This window comes from Cnephaeus nilssonii (genome assembly GCF_951640355.1).
Source record: "Cnephaeus nilssonii genome assembly, chromosome: 19".
In the NCBI taxonomy this organism is placed as follows: Eukaryota; Metazoa; Chordata; class Mammalia; order Chiroptera; family Vespertilionidae; genus Cnephaeus; species Cnephaeus nilssonii.
In genome coordinates, this window is record NC_137090.1 from 48,877,842 (window position 1) to 48,898,190 (window position 20,349).

The 20,349-nt window shown below is 48.2% G+C and overlaps 1 protein-coding gene and 1 pseudogene across 8 annotated transcripts in view; one reads left to right on the forward strand and one right to left on the reverse strand.

Annotated features, from left to right (window-relative positions):
- SPECC1 (sperm antigen with calponin homology and coiled-coil domains 1) overlaps positions 1-20,349 on the reverse strand; it is a 256,884-nt gene that overhangs the window by 124,566 nt on the left and 111,969 nt on the right. The gene's annotated exons all lie outside the window — the stretch shown is intronic.
- On the forward strand, positions 745-19,961 carry LOC307115386 (transcription factor Ovo-like 2; annotated as a pseudogene). The gene is made up of 3 exons: positions 745-1,750; positions 19,522-19,642; positions 19,876-19,961. The product of its transcript is annotated as a transcription factor Ovo-like 2 (transcript).

Consider the following 20,349-nt stretch of genomic DNA (forward strand, 5'->3'; position numbering starts at 1 on the left):
AACAAAATGAAAAGGAAACCAACCCACCGTATGAGAGAACATATTCACCAATGATACATCTGATAAGGGGTTAATTTCCAAAATATATAAAGAACTTACATAACTCAACAGCAGGAAGACAATACAATTAAAAAATGGACAAAGAACCTGAATAGACACTTCTCCAAAGAAGACATACAGAAGGCCAAGAGACGTATGAAAAAACGCTCAACATCACTAATCATCAGAGAAATGCAAATTAAAACTATAATGAGGTATCACTTCACACTTCACAGCCAGAATGGCTACTATCAATAAATCAACAAACAAGTGCTAGCGAGGATGCGGAGAAAAGGGAACCCTAATACGCTGCTGGTGGGAAGGCAGACTGGGGCAGCCACTGTGGAAAACAGTATGGAGTTTCCTCAAATAATTAAATGGATCTGCTATTTGACCCAGAGATTCCACTTCTAGGAATATATCCTAAGAATCCCAAAACACCATTCAGAAAGAATATATGCACCCCCATGTTCATATTTACAACAACTAAGATCTGGAAATAGCCCAAGTACCCATTAGTAGAGGAGTGGATAAAAAAAGTTGTGGTACATTTATACCATGGAATACTATGCAACAGTAAAAAAGAATCTCTTACTCTTTGAGACAGCATGGAGGGACCTGGAGAGTATTATGCAAAGGGAAATAAATCAGAGAAAGACAAATATCACATGACCTCACTTATATGTGGAATCTGATGAACAAAATAAACTGAACAAAAAAGGTCCAGAGGCATGGATACATGGAACAGAGTGACAGGTGGCAGGGGGAGAGTCACTGGGGGAACAGGAAGAAATTAACCCAAGAACATACACTGGACAGGCTGGGGCGCGCTGCGGCAGGGGGCGAGGGGACGGAGGGGACGGAGGGAGAGGGCCGGCTAGGCGGTAAGGTGGGCTCGGGCAGCCAGAACGGGGACCCAGCCCTCGCTGCAGTCCCTAGCAGGGAGCAGCCGGGAGGAGGGGCCCGGAGGGGCCGTACCATGCCCAAAGTCTTCCTGGTAAAGCAGAGGAGCCCGGGGGTCTCGGTCCGCAGCTGGCGTGAGCTCCTGGACGAGGAAAGGGCAGACCCCTACATCCCAGCGGGCCCGGACTGTCTGCTCTGCGACCCCGCCCCCCACCCCAGGACCGCCGCAGTGGTGGCGGCAGCAGCGGTGCGGGCGAGCCTGGAGGCACGAGAGCAACTCTCCCTGAGCACCGAGCGAAACCCTGGAGCCTGGAGACGCCGAGGACCCCGGTCGCCAGGCGCAGGCGGCTCACAGCTGTGACCTGTGTGGCACGGGCTTCCGGCCTACAGCGTAGGCTCCACCGGCCCCTCAAGTGCCACACCCAGGTGAAGAGGCGCCGGTGCACCTTCTGCGGCCAGGGCTTCAAGGGCCCCTCTGACCTAAAGAGGCAGCCCGCACGCACGCAGGATTTGCCCCTACAAATGTGACGTCTGCAACAAAGCCTCCCCGCGGTGCTCCCAGGAGTCCCACCCGGAGAAAATGCACGGGGCGCAGAGCAGTCTGCCTTCCCGCCTCTCCGGGGCGAGCCCTAGGTCTGTGAGGATTGCGGCTACACAGACAACCACCCCCCTCCCCCACGCCCCCACCCCTGAGGACCCGTCCCTGCACGTGAACAGTGCCCACCCGGGCAGCGCGTTTCTCAAAAAGACATCCAACAAACTGGCAGCCCTTTTGCAAAACAAGCTGACGTCACACTCCAGGGGAGAAGTGAGGAGGAGGAAGGGAGACGCCAATGCTGGCACGTTTACACGGATTGTTGGTTTGGAGGGTCCCACTGGCTCTTGCTGATTGCAGGCGTTGAGCTTATCTCGCTGTCCTTTCGGGGTCTCGGCAGGGGAATCTGTTCCAAGGCTGTGGATTGTAACGGTGGTGTCACGTCCCCCGCCACCCATGCTGTTGAACACAATCCTGTTAACGCAAGTTGATGGGTGGCTGTGATCACCGTGCAGGACTTTTTGGTTTGTTTTGGGGCGGGGGGGGTTTGGATTTTCACACGAGGAGGCAGAGTGATCTTAGAGAGACCATCATGTTATGGTGCCTTGAAATAAAAGTACTTCCACTTGAAATGCTAACAAACAAAACCTATACTGTATGTATAAATGCATAATGCATGGACACAGATAATTATGTGGTGAAGGCGTGGGGTGGGGGAGGGACTGGTTGGAGGTGGGCAAGGGGGGAAATGGGAGACATCTGTAATACTGGCAACAATGAAAAAAAAGAACAGAGTTTCCATCTCAATAGCTACTCTGAATTGCTTTCCAAAAAGTGTGCGATCATTCATGGCACCAGCAACGCATGGGAGCGACTGTTTCTCTACACCCTGACCAGCAGCGGAAGTTCTCATTCCTTTTAATGGGTGAAAAATGCTTCTTTTGATTTCCATTTCTCTGACTACACTGATGTTCAATATCTTTGTTTTTTCTTTTCTTTTTTTGTTATTTTTGTCTTTGATCATACTACTGCCAATTGACCTGTACCACCACCCCTTTGGCATTCAGTTTTTTCTTGTTTTATTTGTTTTAGTTTTTACCTATTGGAGTGCTTCATATATTCAGGATATTTTGCAGTACTTCCCCCAGATTATTACATATGTCTAAGCAGAGGTTGGTTATACCCCAGTATTTCTTTTCGTTCTCTTCCTCAGAAACGTGACTTTTTGTTGGACATTCTCCAGCCTCTTTTGCAGGTGGGTGTGTGTGTGTGTGTGGGGGGGTGTGTGACAAGGTTCTGGCCACCTGGATGAAGAGGGTAGGGCAGTGCTCACCCTTTCCATCATCCTGCTGCCTGAAATGCAAATGCCAGGTTTGGGACCATGAGGTCAGGGTCTCACACAGCAGACCCAGAAATCACCAGGAGCCTGAGCCCACACGCCACTAAGCCTAGACCATCCACCAATACTCTTACATAAGAAATAAACTTGGGTCTTGTTTAAGCCATTATTATTTGGGGGGTTTTTTCACTTGCAACTAAATTTAATTCTAATACAGATAATGACCCTGAATATAAAGTGATAACCATTTTCTCAAAGAGCAAAAATAAAAAATAAAACAAAATACAAGCTTCTTGATCAACTTAAGTGAGCTTTTATTCTAGAAACAGTCAAATCCTTATCTTAATTTATATAATACTTATCCTATACTAGAGGCCTGGTGCACAACATTTGTGCAGTGGGGGGTCCCTCAGGTTGGCCTGAGCCCTTTCGCAGTCTGAGAGCTCTCAGGGGATATCCGACTGACGGCTTAGGCCCACTCCCCATGCACCCTAACGCTGCCGCAGAGGGAGGCGCTCACCAGCCATCAGCCCAGCTTATGGCTAAGCAGCACTCCCAGTGCACTGACCACCAGGGGGCAGCTCCTGCGTTAAGCGTCTGCCCCCTGGTGGTCAGTGCACATCATAGCAACAGGTCGTTTCACCGTTTGGTCAATTTGCATATTACCCTTTTATTATATAGGATAATAAAAGCCTAATATGCTAAGTGTCCAGTCGACCAGTCAGCTGTTCAACCAATCAAAGCATAATATGCTAATGTTATACTAAGGCCACTCAACTGCTCACTATGATGTGCACTGATCAATTGGGGACAGTCGACCAGTCGACTAGTCACTATGATGTGCCCTGACCATCAGGGGGCAGGTTAGCTTGCTGCTGGGGTCTGGCTGATCAGGACTGAGCAAGATGGGCCGGACACACCCTGAAGCTCTCACGTGGTCCCTCCCTGGCTGGCCAACCTTCTGCGTCCCTCCCCAGCCCCAATCCTACACCAGTGGGGTCCCTCAGCCTGGCCTGTGCCCTCTCGCAATCCGAGACCCCTCAGGGGATGTTGGAGAGCTGTTTTCAGCCCGATCCTGCAGGCCAGGCTGAGGGACACCACTAATGCACGAATTTGTGCACTGGGCCTCTAATATATAAATATAGTTGACGCTTGAACAACATAGGGGTTGGAGCGCCAACACCCCATACAGTAAAAAATCCACAAATAATTTCTGAGTCCCCCTCGGTACCTGTGAGAGATTGGCTCCACCTTGGCCCCCACCATGAATGGATACCAAAATTCGAGGATGCCCAAGTCCCTTATATAAAACTAGAGACCCAGTACATGAAATTTGTGCACGGGTAGGGTCCCTAGTCCTGCCCAGTGATCAGGGCTGATCGGGCCTTCCGGCTGCCGGCTGGAGCCTATACCCCCAACCCCCACCAATAAAGGCAAGATTAATTTTAGAGTACTTTTACATCTCAACGCTGGACCCGCACTCCGAATCCTGGGTTTTGCTGATATAGTCTAGAGTTTTGAATTCTGCACTATTTCCTAGATTTTCCCTGAATGTGAGATCTTTCTTTTCAATCAGTTTCTGTGTTCTGCAAGTAAGAACCCAGGCGATGTGCCTAGGTACAGAAGACTTATTGCTCTTTAGTCAGTAGTCCCTACAGACACCACTGTAGCTTTTATGCATGAGCACTCCAATGCCATCCCAATCCACCTCAAAACTGACCGAGCTTCCTGTCAAGAAGTTGGTAGATTTTTGTCTTTATTGCTGCAGTCTAGCAATTAAGTTATGTCTTTTTCCAGAATTGAGTCCTTTATCTGGTCTAGAAAGTTCTTCAGCATAGGAGTTTTCTCCTTTTATTTGCATTTGAGGCCCAGTGCACGAAATTCGTGGGGGGGGGGGGGGGGGGTGGAAGTCCCTCCGTCCAGCCTGCACCCTCTCGCAATCCGGGACCCCTAGGGGGTCTGACCAGCAGTCAGACATCCCACTAGGAGCCCCTAACCACTAGCCTGCCTGCCTGATCACCCCTAACCACTCCGCCTGCCTGATTGCCCCTAACTACTCACCTGCCTGCCTGCCTGATCACCCCTAACCACTCTGCCTGCCTATTTGATCTCCCCTAACTGCTCACCTACCTGCCTGATTGCCCCTAACCGCCTCTGCCTTGGCCCCCGCCACTGAGGCTTCATCCAGAAGGACGTCCAGAATGACGTCCAGAAGTTCGTTCGGCTGTCCGGTCTAATTAGCATATTACACTTTTATTATTATAAAAGTGGTCGGCAAACTCATTAGTCAACAGAGCCAAATATCAACAGTACAACGATTGAAATTTCTTTTGAGAGCCAAATTTTTTAAACTTAAACTTCTTCTAACACCACTTCTTCAAAATAGACTCACCCAGGCTGTGGTATTTTGTGGAAGAGCCACACTCAAGGGGCCAAAGAGCCACATGTGGCTCACGAGCCACGGTTTGCCAACCACTGTTATAGATTATGTCTTCTCCATCTGTTCCTTTTTCCCCTTCTAGGAATGCTAGTGTCCCAGCTCACCATTTTGATATCTTTGTGTTTTACAAAATACTCTTTCCAGAAAACTAATTCAGTTCTCAACAGGGCTGTTATCCTTTGTGTTTAATCTAGGAAAAGTTTCAAATCAGGAACAGTAACTGTGAGAGTAATTTTTTCTGGCGAATGCTCTCTTCAGTCTCTTTGATTTGGCCGTGCTTGTTCTGAATGCCCAGCCTGAGCGCTCTATCTCAAGTTATGAAACCCCCCTTAAAGTGGATCACGCTCTTTGCTAAATATGGGTTTGGCCCGTGGCACCCAAACATATCAGCACTTCTGGGCACTGGCAGATCGTCACACAGAGGATGGCATGGAAGTTTTCATTCTGAAACCCAGCAGGGAACGTACTGGCACAGAGACCTCTTCCACTTAGGCCCGGGAACATCTCCGTCTGCTTCCATGGCTTTGAGAACAAGCAGAGGGGAAGCATTCCCTCCCAACTGCCAGCTCCCCCCCACTCCGGACTCCAGGAGTCTGTGGGAACCGGGCCCTGCAAGGACGGCCGGCAGAGAGGGAACGGCTCTGCCAGACCTGCCACACGGTCACTTTACTTGCTGAAAACCAGTCTGTCCTCACTGTGGCCCACAGACGGGACCGCGGCTGAGCTACACCACCTCCCCCCAGGCTCCTTACCCAAGGTATGTCAGGGATGGGCAGGGCAGGGGTTACTGCCTACTCTTCTTGCTCATCTGCTTCTAAAGCTCAAATAGCCACTCCATGTGAATGATTCCCAAACATTAATCTCTAGCTGTAAGATTTCCAACCCCTGTTTAACCTCTCCATCTCTGTGTCCTGGCATGAAGGTAGTTCAGATTATTTGCATTTAACAAACCTTTGCTAACTATCTGACATGTCCCAGGCACAGTGGTACAAGGTATGCTGAAATAGGAGGTACATAGCAGATGCACAGGAGGTGGTTTCAATACAGTGCAATCAACGAGTGAACTAAGTAAACGTGGGGCCTGGGAGCACCAAAGGAACGGGGTCCAGCCCAGAGGGTCAGAGGTTAGGAAAGGGTCACCACGAAGCTGGGTCCTGAAGGCAGATGAGAAAGTGTGGAGGACGGGTCACTCTGACAGAGTAACGGGCTCGTAGACAAAGGAAGTGGGGCAGACAGATGATGCCCCAAACCCAGTAAGATAAGCATGTGATAGAACAACAAAGAGTATGCCAGCTTTGCTCAATCTCATCCTACTATGATGTTGAAGTCTCCTCCTGAGGAAGATCCGTTTAAGGGAGGAAACTCAGAAAGGGCTCCAGGAGGACTGAGGGCAGTGCCACAGAGAGCAGCAATGACCAGGACTGTAACGGACACATTCCTGTGACGGATGCCTTCTCCAGGAGAGAAGCATCCTGCGGGGCACCAGGATGGCTCTTTGGCCAATGAAAAAATGCAGAATCTCTCCCCTGACCAACAACCACTGTCCCCACTGCACACGGAGCTGAGCAGAAGATGAAGAACTCCTCAGATATGTCTGTGGGCTAAAACTCAAAATTCCTAGAAGTGAATTCTTTATGTTGCCTCTCAGTGTTAACACCATTTCCCAATGATCCAATTTCTCCCTTTATAGAAAAAAGTTTAAAATTTTACTAGAGAATATAAAAGATAATGAATGAAAATATGTATCATATTCCTAGAAAGGAAGGCTCAATACTGGGAAATGTGTTGATTCTCCCCTAAAGTAATGCAATTTCACCAAAATTCACACTGAAATTTTTTGGAAACCAGATAAAGTAACTCAAAGAATAAATAAGAAAAAATTGTAAAAAAAAATTACACTGAAGAAAACTTGATTAATCAGATACTAAAATATTACATAGCTACCACAATTAAAATCATGTAATCAATGAAGTAGAATATAGAAAACAGCAAATATATCCAAGAATATGTAAATAGCTAACATAAAATAAAAAACAGCAAATTAGCCGAAACCGGTTTGGCTCAGTGGATAGAGCGTCGGCCTGCGGACTCAAGGGTCCCAGGTTCAATTCCGGTCAAGGGCATGTACCTTGGTTGCAGGCACATCCCCAGTGCACAGCAAGAGACAGCTGATCCATGTTTCTCTCTCATCGATGTTGCTAACTCTCTATCCCTCTCTCTTCCTCTCTGTAAAAAATCAATAAAATATATTTTTTTTTAAAACCAGCAAATTAAAATCAGTGAGGAAATAAATCTTGCTCAGTAAATGCTGGTGGAATAATTGCTAAACGTTTTAAATCCATTTTCTTACATCATATACCAAAGTACATTCCAAATAAATTAAAAACATTAAAAAATGGAATATAAAACCCCAAAACATGTGACATTTGGGTGGGAAAAATCTTTCTAATGGAAAAAATAAATCTGTATATAATAGTTTCAGACTTCTGTATTTTAAAAAGACATAATAATCTATATTACCAGAAAAAAACAACCCTGAAGAAATTATCTGCAACAATATAACAGAAAGGAATTTGTACTACTAGTACTACTACACCAAAAAATAAACAATAACATTAAAACTACAATGGATATTGAGAAAAGACAAATCACAAAGAAAAATGACTAATAAATATATGCAGTTCAGGAGACATACAAATTAAAACAATGAAATACCTTTTGGCCTATCCAATGAGGGACAATTATTTAGGAAGATGACAATGTGGCAGGCTGCAGTGAGACCAAGCTCTCCTACACAGCTGCATGTATTTTATAACACTTCCAGAAAGAACACAGAAATACACCTCGAGGGATTTACAATCTTATATTTTAGCCAAGTAAATATCTATCTAAGAATTTAGCCTAAGGATATATTCAGAAATTTAAACACAGATATATTTTTTAGAATTATTTAAAATAAAGAAAAATATTGGATTCAACAATAAAAGAATTAAATAAAGTATGGTAATATATACAACAGAATATTATGAACATGTTAAGAATATTTGGGAATATTTAATGACATGAAGAAATCTTATGATAAACTGTCAAATAAAAAAGGCAAGATCAGAATCTGAATATAGCATAGGATTTAACTGTGTAAAAGTACACATGTGTGCGTGCACTCAATAATCACACCACATGAAAATGTCAAGAGTTATTATTTCACAGTGATTTTTACTTCCCAGATACATTTCTTTAGTTTCTTAACCTATAATAATAAAAGCATAATATGCTAATTAGACCGGATGACCATCCAGACGAAGCCAGGGCTGCCAGGGAAGCCCAGGTGCCTGCCAGTGGCCAGAGGAAAGCCCAGATCCCGGGTGCCAGAGGGAAGCCGGTGCTGGCAGCTGAGGAAAGGGAGGCCTACTCTTGCACAAATTTTGTGCATCGGGCCTCTAGTCTATCCTATCTAATAAAAGAGTAATATGCAAATAGACCATCACTCCAACACACAAGATGGCCGCCACAAGATGGCCAGCAGGGGAGGGCAGTTGGGAGGGACCAGGTCTGCAAGGGAGGGCAGTTTTGGGTAATCAGGCCTGCAGGTGAGGGCAGTTAGGGGTGACCAGGCCGGCAGAGGAGGGAAGTTGGGGGTGACCAGGCCTGTAGGGAAGGGCAGTTGGGATGGACTCAGGCCTGCAGGGGAGAGCAGTTGGGGGGGACTAGGCCTGCAGGGGAGGGCAGTTAGGGGCAATCAGGCTGGCAGGGGAGTGGTTAGGGGGTGATCAGGCTGGCAGGCAGAAGCGGTTAGGGGCAATCAGGAAGGCAGGCAGGCGAGCAGTTGGGAGCCAGCAGTCCTGGATTGTGAGAGGAATGTCCCAGATTGGAGAGGGTGCAGGCTGGGCTGAGGGACACACACCCCTGTGCACGAATTTCGTGCACTGGGCCTCTATTATATATATAGATATAGATATAGATATAGATATAGATATAGATATAGATATAGATATAGATATAGATATAGATATAGATATAGATATAGATATAGATATAGATATAGATATGCCTAAGCGACCAGAATACCAGAAAGACCAGAACGACTGGTCACTATGACACGCACTGACCACCAGGGGGCAGATGCTCAATGCAGGAGCTGCCCCCTAGTGTTCAGTGTGCTCCCACAGCCAACCTCCCTCGTCCAGCCAACCTCCCGTAGTCCCTCCCCCAGGCTGGCAGGCCCCGGCCGGCAGCCCGAGCAGGAAGGAAGCCTCGGCCGGCAGCCGGAAGGCCCCAATCAGCCCTGATCGCTGGCCAGGCCAAGGGACCCCATCCGTGTACTGATTTCATGCACTGAGCCTCTAGTTTTCTATAAAACTGACATGTATTACTAACCTAATCAGATAAAAAATTTATATTAAAACAAAACAAAACACCAAAACAGCTACACTAGTTCCTGCTCTTCACAGAACACATTCCAAACCATCACAGCACACTGTTTTAAACTACACATTTCTCTGCCTACCACCCTCCTTTCAACATTCTGGCAACATCCAAGATCTAAGTAGTCCCTAAACCTGCTGGATTCTTTCACAACTCCTTTTCTTGGCAAGTGCTTGTTTCCTCTGCCTAAAACCCTTCCACCCCAGCAAAGGCCCTGCATCCTTCAAAGCTCAGCTGTATGTCCCTCTTCCGTGTAACCTTTCCCAATTCCACAGGAAAAATACTGCCTCCTGGGCAGAGTGGCCCACCTCTTGCTTGGGGCCTCCTGTGGAGTGAGTGTATCTCGGCTCTTGCTCCCTGTAGGAGACTGAACAATGCCCCGGAGGCCCCTGAAGATGTGCAGATCCCTGGGCCCTGGGAACATGTTACACAGCAAAGGGCCTTGGCAGGTGTGATTAAGTCAAGGATCTTGAACTGAGGAGATTATTCTGGATTGTCTGGTGAGCTCAAAGGAATCACAAGGATCTTTTAAGAGGGTGGCAGGAAGGGCAAAGACAGAAAAGGGAGATATGAATGCTGAGGCCCTGTCTTCTGGTTCTGACTGCTTCTTGTCTCTCCCCACCACGACTGGAGACCATCGACCCTTTGGTGCAGACAAAAAGCAGCCGTTGGACAGGAAAGAACGGCACTGAACAGATTTCCAGCATCAAGTGCTCTGGGGTCGGCAGAAAGGTCTTGAACACGACAGTGTAGGCTGAACTGCACAATGAAATCTGCTGTCCACTTACACCAAGGCAGGACCCGGGACACGCCCTGCACTGTGTCGGCTGTCTGGTTTAATGTGACTGAACAGGATTTTATATAAAAATCTGGTCATCGATCGGGCTGCCTCAGAACGTGGCTTTGTCGTCAATGCTCCAGAAACCAGCCTGGTGGCTGCGTATTAAAGAAGGTGGTGGCTTTACGTAACGCTAATGCAGATCATCGGAAAACTAACTACAGAATGCACTCACTCACGTAACGGAAGAGCCTCCCCAACTCCTAAATGCCCACCTCTTCCTGTGAACCCCAAAGGATGTCTATTCTGGCCACCCCGTGGGAAGCCAGGGAGCTCGGACTGTGCTGTAAAGAATCCTGGAAAACACAAATCTGTGCAGCATTCCCTCCAGTGCAACCCAGTGCTCTGTGCTGGGGCAAAAGGCCTCCAGCGGATATTGGGGAGCGGAGGGGAGCCCGTGGAAGGTTATGATGCCGCCCACCTGCGAAGTCTGCCCGGGCTCCCGGTGCACATACTAACGGACCCTGGAAGAAACGACCAGCTTCTTTCCGACGGACAGTTTCCACCCGAGACCGCACAGCTTCCCGGACAGAAAGGAACGCCCCTGCTGTTTGCCTCGCAAGAGGGTTACTGCAACCTGCTTCATTGCAACCTTCTTTCCCATCAGACGTCATCCAAAATACCTGCGCGCTTGAAACACTTCAGATAAGAGAATCCCTTCAGGGCTATAAAAATTGCAATAAGCAGAATTGTAGGGGAAAAGGTTTCAAAACACTATATTTCATAATACTAAAAATGCTTCATTCTATAGTTGAGTCACCTTCTGAAGAAATACATGAAACCTGAAAAAAAAGAACGAAAAAGGAGATGATGCTAGAACCAGCGGCTGCAGAGTCACTTGAAGGCAGAGGGAGAGGAAATGCTGGTGGCCTTTAGAATTGGACAAGACAAGGAACGATTCACCCTGAGTCCCCAGAAAGACCGTAGCCCTGCCCACACCTTGACTTTTAACCTTTGAAACTGTGAGGTAATAAATGTGTGTTGTTTTAAGCCAGTAAGTTTGTGGTAACTTGTTACAGCAATAATAGGAAAACAATACACTCCCTACTATACCAAGAGCACCTGGGCAGTGGGCGGTGACCTGTGGGTCACTACTTCATTGAAAATGACTGAAAAGAAGTAGGAACGTGAGAGGCAGGAAGAGAAAGAAAAGGAACGGGAGTTAACAGTTGTTGTTAATTTACTAACTTTTGTTTACACTTATTACCTTCTAGGCATTGTTCTGAGAACTCCTTTAAGGAAGTGTTATTATCCCTACTTTACAGCGGAGAGGAATAAAGCAAGAAATTAAACAGCTCGTAAACAGGGGAGCCAGGAATAGAGTGCAGGAATTCTGCTCCTGAGCCCATGCTGGTAAATGTAAGAAGAAAAAATTTACACACCGAGGAATTTGGACATTTACATGAGCCCAGGGGACTAAACGTTGTTTAAATCAGGCTGGCTTTACTAGGGGAATATATGCTGTATTCGATGTACCATGCTCTGTGCAATCCTGTCTGGATTCAAATCCCTTGGCATGATGCTGTGGAATGCTGCCCTGCAGCCTACCTTCCTGTGCATCCAGCACACCGCCCACCCCATCCAGTAGAGGCCCAGAGACGGCCCTGCACCAGGACGAGAGAAGCCCAGCATCTGTCCAAAGACCACGGTTCCTTCTGGTCAGGAATGCCGGTGGGATGGGGCGGGGGGGGGGGGGGGTGTCAGAGGCTGGCAGCAGCACTAAACTCCCAGGAGCACGTCAGTCCTGAGGCCCAGATCCCTCAGCAAGGCAGTGGGTTAAACAGATGGGAAGTCCCCACCCACATTTTCAATGAGATTTAAAAGGAAAACATCTACATTAAAAGGGGAAACTTGGTATCAGCAAAGATGGCTTTCACATGCAAAACACTGATGACCAGCAATACCCACTTAGCGGATGGGAAGACCAGCTAAGGACTTTCACTCAGAATTCTGAGAAAAAAATGATAGTGTGATGATACCATGTTATTGTTGTTTTAATTAGAAGACATGGAGGCAGAACGGAAGGATCCAATATAAGTTTGATAGAAAGCCAGATGGTAAGAAGAAAGCAATGGGAGAAACTTAACCTGAGGTAAAGAAATGGATTTACAGACTTAAAGGGCATCACCAATTACCAGGCAAAATTAATGAAGAGGAATTCGCACTCAGACTTATTACCAAATGTCTGAATTCCAAGCACCAGGCTGACTTAGAGCAGATGTTCTCCGACCAGAGGCGAGGGGTGAGGAGTTGTGACAATCTGATGATGGTTTAGAGGCAGGCCCAGGGATGCCTAGATCCTGCCTGGGGCTCAACCCTCCTCTCCACGGGCTCCAGACCAGAGGCGCTGCCTCCCCGCCCTCCCCCCCCACACACACACACACACACACACCACCTGTTGTGAACAAGTCCCACCGGAAGCTTCACGCGGGAAGGAGCACCTCACTGACAGCTGGCTAGGGCCTCCCGCCAGCGCTGAGCAGAATGCAGGGAGGACCAATACCTTCAAAAGGCCTAGAAAAGAAACTTTCTCCACTGTATTCACACCAACTTCTGCCTCCACCTGTGTGGGTTTCCCCCACTGGCCAATTCCCCAGCTCTCTGGACACCAGCTGGGTGTCCTCCAGTCCTCCGACCGCCCCGAGCCACTGCAGGGGAAGGAAGCAGTCCCAAGACGCCCCACTTCAGGGGCTGGCCCCAAGTCCCCGGCTGTCATCTGCACTTCTGACCAACCAGCTATAAACCAGGGGTGGGGGTCGGGGGCCGCACAACCTCTGCCTCAGGTTTAATCATTTGTTGTGACGGCTCACAGAACCCAGAAAACAGTTTGCTTACTAGATTACAGGTTAAGGAAACAACTCGGGAACAGCCAGATGGGAAAGGGTGCACAGGGCAAGGTGTGGGGTAGCATGGCGCGTCCGTGCTCTCTCCGCGTGGGCGACCCTCCCAGCCTCTTGATGTGCTGGGCGACCTGGAAGCGCTCCAACTCCCACTGTTCATCATTTTTATGAAAGTGACATCACATGGGCATGTTTGAGCAAATCACTGACCACAGGTGGTTAAACTCAATAGCCAAGTTCCCCTCCCCTTCCGCCAGAGGCCAGGGTTCCAACTCTAACCATTTGGTTGGCTCCTCTGGCAACCAGCCCCTCCACTCTCCAAGAGCATAAACTCCAAGTATGGTTGAAAGAGGCTTACTATGAGTAACTAAAGATGCTCCTCTTACCCCTGTCACTCAAATGCCAAGGGTTTTATGAGCTCTATGCCAGGAACTGGGGACCAAATATACACTGAGTGGCCAGATTATTATGATCTCTGAACGCATAATAATGTGGCCACTCAGTGTGTATGTGTGTGTGTGTGTGTGTGTGTGTGTGTGTGTGTGTGTGTATGTGTGTATGTATATATATATACATATGTATTAGAGGCCCAGTGCATGAATTCGTGCATGGGTGGGGTCCAGCCAGCCTGGCCAGGGGGAAGGGACATGGGCGGTTGGCCGGCCTGCCTGCTGGTCGAACTCCTGGTCGAGGGGACAATTTGCATATTAGCCTTTTATTATATAGGATATACACTGAGTGGCCAGATTATTATGCCTTCAGAGATCATAATAATCTGGCCACTCAGTGTATATGTCACATATATCATCACAAGGCCTCTAACGCTCACCCTCCACTCTGCAGGGCACGCAGTGACCCAGCCTCCCCTCCCACCAGCCCGGGCACAAAGGCCATGAGGTCCTGGGTAAACAGGCCCTGTGGGTGGCGGCAGGCAGTGGAGGGGAGTGAGTCAGGCCTGCTGCAGACCTGAGTCGACCTGAGTCAGCCAGTCGGGTGCAAGCAGACCTGTGGTCAGCCATGGAGCCAGCTCCCTGAGAGTGAACTTTTTAAGGAAGAGAATACTGGGTGAATGTTTATTTGCTTTGAGGATATCAGAATTCCTTCTTCAGGGCGAAATTCATAAAGGAAATGAGACTGCTGGAAAGAGGAAGAAAAAAGATTCTCCCTGCAGCCTCCCGTGGCTGGTGGGAGGACAGAGGGGAGGTACAAAGGTCTGACCCTGGGCCTCAATTTGGGAAAATGGTGGAGGGCCAGCGAGCTCAAGCTCCCCCGGGACCACTGCGAGGCGACAGCATCCGTTGCCGGCCTCGCCCCCGCCTTCACCCACGAAGGCACTCTCACGGCACCCCTCAACTTTCTGCACCCTAAGCTCGGTATCAGCGCCTCTTTCCCTGGAAGCAACCGGGACAGTCTGTTATAACCTCAATACATATGTGTAGCATGTTCACTTAATTATTTCACCTAATCTTAAAGTAATACTTACTGTAATTTAGTCTTACTTCGTTTTAATTAGTCTTACTTTTTAAAATCAGAGGGCACAACTCCACTGCCTATAGAGCCAGACAGGTAAGTAAATGTCCAGGAAAGGAAAGGAAAGACTACAGGGAGTGGTGGGAAATGGGACTTGTGAGAGCTCAGGCCGTCAAAACATGCTTACTCAAGACACCAAGACACCAGAAGGCAAACCAAGTTTACCAATTTGTGTCCCCTGGGCTACACTTTATAAAGATGTGATCAGTATGCACACAATTTTACACTTGGCTGTGCTCATTCACCGCTGCATCAACCCTTTCTCATCCTGGGACAGGACCCCGACAAGCACAGCTGGGCGGCAGTCTGAGCTGGCAAGGTTAATATATCACCTCAGTGTTACACAAACACCTTAGAAGTCTGAAGAGAAACTTCTTTGGAAATAATGGTCACTGACCATTTCACCTAAATATGAAATAAGACAGAAACCCTGAGGTCAGCGCACAGTCCGCATTCTTCTCATGCCAGGGCAAAGGCGAGACGCGCATTTTCGTTATTGTTTCCCTTTGTTTCCCGGAGTAGCTCGTGCATCCTTATTTGGAAGTTTCCTTTCTGGCCTACAAAGGGGGAAAAAGACCGTCCTCTGTACAAATTCAAAATGCTTTCTCGCCTCGCCCCTCCAGAGCATATGACAGAATCCTATACTCTGAAAGATGGACGGGACGTCATAGATACAGCTCAAGTCCTCTGCCATCATGAAGACCCATCAAGGTCAAAAAAGGAGAAATGAACCTCGAATGTCTGCCTCTGGACCCAGTTTTGTCTAATATTCCAACTGTCACGGAGGGAAAACAGAATGTGTTTGTTTCATTTACTCTACTTATAATTAAGCCTCGCCAGAATCTCTCTATGTACTTGGTCCCCTTCATTACACACACTCTCATTTCTAAAACACTCACATCTGACTCTTACAGTGCAGCCTGTGGGGGCAGATTAAAATTTCTCAAGGGGGATGTACACAGTAACATTCGGAAGCCTGCCTATCAGTCCAAGCCCACCGCGCTTTCCCACATTCCCTCTCTCCTCTCCCCATCTCGCCTTCCCCTCACACATCCCTCAGTCTGGCCCCGCATGCCCCCTCATGCCAAAAGAAACCTGAATTTCTCTACTGCTCATCAACCCTGGCTCTGTCTAACCAAGCCCTGGGGGTTATTTATCAGCCCCAGCAAACAAAGGATCTTACCTTTCAAAATTTGTTACAAATTTCAGAGAGGAAGGGAGAGGGAGACAGAGATAGAAACATCAATAATGAGAGAGAATCATTGATCAGCTGCCTCCAGCACGCCCCACACTGCGGATTGAGCCTGCAACCCGGGCATGTGCCCTCTCCTGGTTCATAGGTTGATGCCCAACCACTGAGCCAGGCCGGCAGGGCAAGGGCAGCACTTTTAAGAGTAAAAATAATGGGCGTAAACTGACCCCCAATCGATGGGACACCCTGGACAAAATGCTCTTATGTTCAAGCTATAGAGGAGTCAGCTGTCAAGTTCTGTGGCGGGAGCATCCCTGCAAAGGGCCAGCAGGAGCAGCGTGGTGTGGTTCCCAGGCGTGGAGATAGCATCTCCGGGGAGCGCTAAGGCAGGGGCCACGCGTCAGGCCACTCAGCTACCTGAGATCCTGTCACTAACCAGGAACAAGAGGTCTCCAGAGAAGCTACTAGTAAAAACTTCACACCCTTTTATTATTAGAAGAAGCACTTGTGGCTTACACACAATTCTGGCAGCTTTAGTTACTGCTTTCTAGGCTCAGGGGAACAGATTAGAGGCAGCAGGTGACAGAGAAAGAAGTCCAGAATCGGACAAGCATATGACCCCAGTGTGGACTGACCACAGCCATCAGAAGGCCCAGGCACCCCAGAGTCCAGGCTGGTGACAGAACTGACAGTGATAGTGATGGTTTGAGTAATGAAATCAGTAAATAAAATGGCCATGTTTGTAATACTTTAAGAACTATCTTGTATCTGAAATGGTTAGCAGAAGGCTCTGGATACCAGAATCCTACCTAATAATAGACAAATATGCAAATTGACTGCACCTTCGCTACGCCCAAGCCATGCCCATCAGCCAAGCCACGCCCACCAACCAATCAGGACGAGTATGCAAATTACCCCAACAAAGATGGCGGCTAATTTGCATATCAAGACAGCTTAGAAAGAAGCCAAGAGATGCTGAAGGGAGCAAAGCTGCGGAGAAGCAAGCAAGCTGGAGGGAGGAGAAGGGAGGAGCGGAGGCGGGGCCGGGGGAGAAGGAAGGAGAGCGGGGCAGGCTGGCGGAGAAGGCAGGCCGGGGGACAAGGGAGGAGCGGAGGCGGGGCGGGGTAGAGTGCAGCAGGAAACCCTATTGCAGGATTTTTCCTGCAACGGGAACGCTAGTTTTTTATAAAGGTCAAATGTACAGTTTACATTAATATGCAATCACTGGTCCAATTACTGTTATTTCTTAATTTTTATTCTTCTTTCTTAATCACAATTACTGATTGAAAACCCTACCAAGGCATAATGCACAAAAGCAGAATGTCATAAAGGTTAGGGTGTCAGGAAGACAGCAACACAAACACACGTGCAAACAAAACACATACACGCAGACCCTCCCCTGACCGGCCCCTCTGTTAACCTGCAGAGACGGCTTTGACACATCTTTGGTCCCATTTGCAAGCATATGATTCCATGTGACGCTGGCACAATGCACTGTATTCAGATTGAAGGGAAAGCAGAAGAGACCTAAATAAAACTATACACATTATTTTCATAGTAGTTCTATGACCACTATGAATAGGCTCTTTGTTTATCCGTTGATAAATCAGAAGGTTAGACTGCTGATAATTTACCCTTCCAAGATTTTTTTTTTTTAATTTGGCTACTGGTGCTAGAAAGAAAAGCAAGAGCAATTAGAGGAAGGAGATGAATTCTTTGGCAGACAAAACAAAGGGGATTTTCAAGGACATTGGGGGTTGTTGGCACTACTGCTTTATTGGATATAGTTTCAGGTCAAAACGTATGACTACTTTTTACGACAGTTTTATCATAACCCCTAATCTAACACTTATCCATAATTAGGTTCAATTTGGAACACGTACCTGGAAATTAAGGGAAGAATAGAGTGAAGAAGAAAATACCAATTTTTCTGAAGTAACAGAGCAAGGGTTAAAAAATAAGCAGAGGCAAGGGACGGTGAGAATATTTACAAGTAGATGCGAGCTGTGAGAGGCAGAGGGAAACCCATGGTGGGCTGTTCAGGCCCCTGAAGGGCTGAAAGGAGACAGTGAGTGGTCAAGTTCCCTGTGCCAACCCAGGGGGAGTCACTGGCCCAGGATGTCCGGGTTATATTTGTTGTGAGATGGAATGCGAAAAAACTCGGTGAAAAGCTTTTCCGAAGTTCATAACAAATGATTTTTAAAATTTTAAATATTTGGCCAACTACACTGATTTTAAAATATCAAACTTACTTTCTGCTGAGAATTCAAAAATTTCCTGGAAATACAAGGAACACCATCAACTTACTAAAACCCTCCTTTCTGCTAGGGCCTCTGTGGAGTGTTAGGAGCCATGGAGATGAGTAAGACCAATCAAGATTCTCAAGTGTTCTTACTCAGCTGGAAAAGAGCCAACTCTCATTCAGTGTGCAAGTAAAGGGGGTGCCGGAGGCCGTGATGGCGGGCGGGGGAGGTGGCACACTAACGAGCGTGGTGAGGGTAAAGATGCGCTGACTGCCTGGGTCTGGCTGCAGGATCAGCCCGTCGAAGTGCTTTGCCGTGTAAAAAGACACACTGAAACCTCTAAAACTCTCAATGTGTCCTGCTCTTTCTATGGCTCGACAACATGAGCTGGTCTCATCTGACAGGAGCATATATAAACATTTTTTAAAAGTAAAATAGAATTCAACAGACCTAAAATAGCATACCTAACACACATTTGGACCGCACATTCAACAGGAAAAATCCCAGTCTCCTCCATCCCCAAAACACTTCTCTGAATTAGAAAGTTTAACCTTTTGCACTCGGATGTTGAGTGTGACTCGACACGGTTAGCATTAGAATAAAGGAATCGTGAAAAAAGCAAGCGAGTGCAAAGGGTTAAAAGTTTAAAAACATCAAGTCGCACTCCAAACAGCAATCAGGTCTCAACTACAACAGGAGGGCACACAGCCCTCACAGCTCAGGTGGTCATGAGCCACAGGACGCCTACTGTACAAGGCCCCTCTCCCAGGACAGGGAGAGGTCCCAGCTCTACCTAATGCACAGACACAAGCACAGGGAGGCAGCCCAAATGGGAGACACAGAAACATGCCCCAAATGGGAAACTTCACTGCTTAAACACATACGTGCAAACTGAAGGCCAACGGTGAGAAGCTGGCAGTGAGCTTTCCCGGTGTCAGGGCCGCACGGGGAGGGTCTCTTGCGCAGGCTCGCCCTGGGTCTTGCGCAGGCCCTGCAGGTCTGCCGCTGCAGAAGATGGCCACAGCCGGGCATATGCACACAGGACCAGCCTCATCAAGGGGAAGGGCGGCCCCTGGAGATGCCCAGTGCGCACACTGCAATACAAACGCCTTCTGGGAAGGAGCAATTTACCAGTGTGGACATCTCGGTCCCCGTGGAGGTGGTGGCCGTGTGGCCAGGATTTATGCAATCCGGCAGTCCCTCTCCGAAGCCCTGGTGGCCCACTACCAGGAACATGTGGATGAGGCTTCCAAGAAGGAGCTCAAAGACGTCCTTACCCAGGATGACCAGACCCTGCTGGTAGCTGATCTCCGTCACTGTGAATGCAAAACGCTGGGGAGGTCCTGGTGGCTGTGCTCACTACCAGATGCACCGATCTGGGTTCACCTTTATAACAAACAATGGTCGTTGAAAAAAATAAAAGCAGCAGCTAGCAGTGACAGTGGGGAAAACCTAAGCTCACCTACTAAGGCCTCTTTAGCATCTGGGCACCCCTGTGTGAATACAAAAAGGCGAAAGTGCAAAATGGCACCCTTTCCTCCCTCTTCCCAGACGCCTTTGCACAGCGCACAACCTGCGCAACTGCACCCAGCAGCCTCGCCGACGACACAAACACCGACAACCTGGTTGGATACTGAAGGACTGTTACTGGGACCTTCTGAGTAAAAGATGTGGTCATCCACATGTTCCGATTCCAGCTGCCCTCATTCGCGCAAGGTTTCCTATCTTTCTCTTGTCCATTCTACAATGCCGGAGTAAGTCACAATGACCCAACTCAGAGGATCGCAATCACCACCAGAGGAATCCTGCTGCTACCACAGCCAAGACCGGGGCTAGGAAAGAGACAGCGGCTGGGAACCTGCCTTCTGCCTCAGGTGCGGCCACCGGGCATGAGGCGCTCCCACCGGGAACAGATGGGGCAATTCCAACTCTTCTAAGCAAAGGGGCTGGGGGAGATTTAAGATGAGGATGTTACCTCATTTACCCTTTAAACAGACCACCGCCACCCCTGCCCAAGCAACTGCG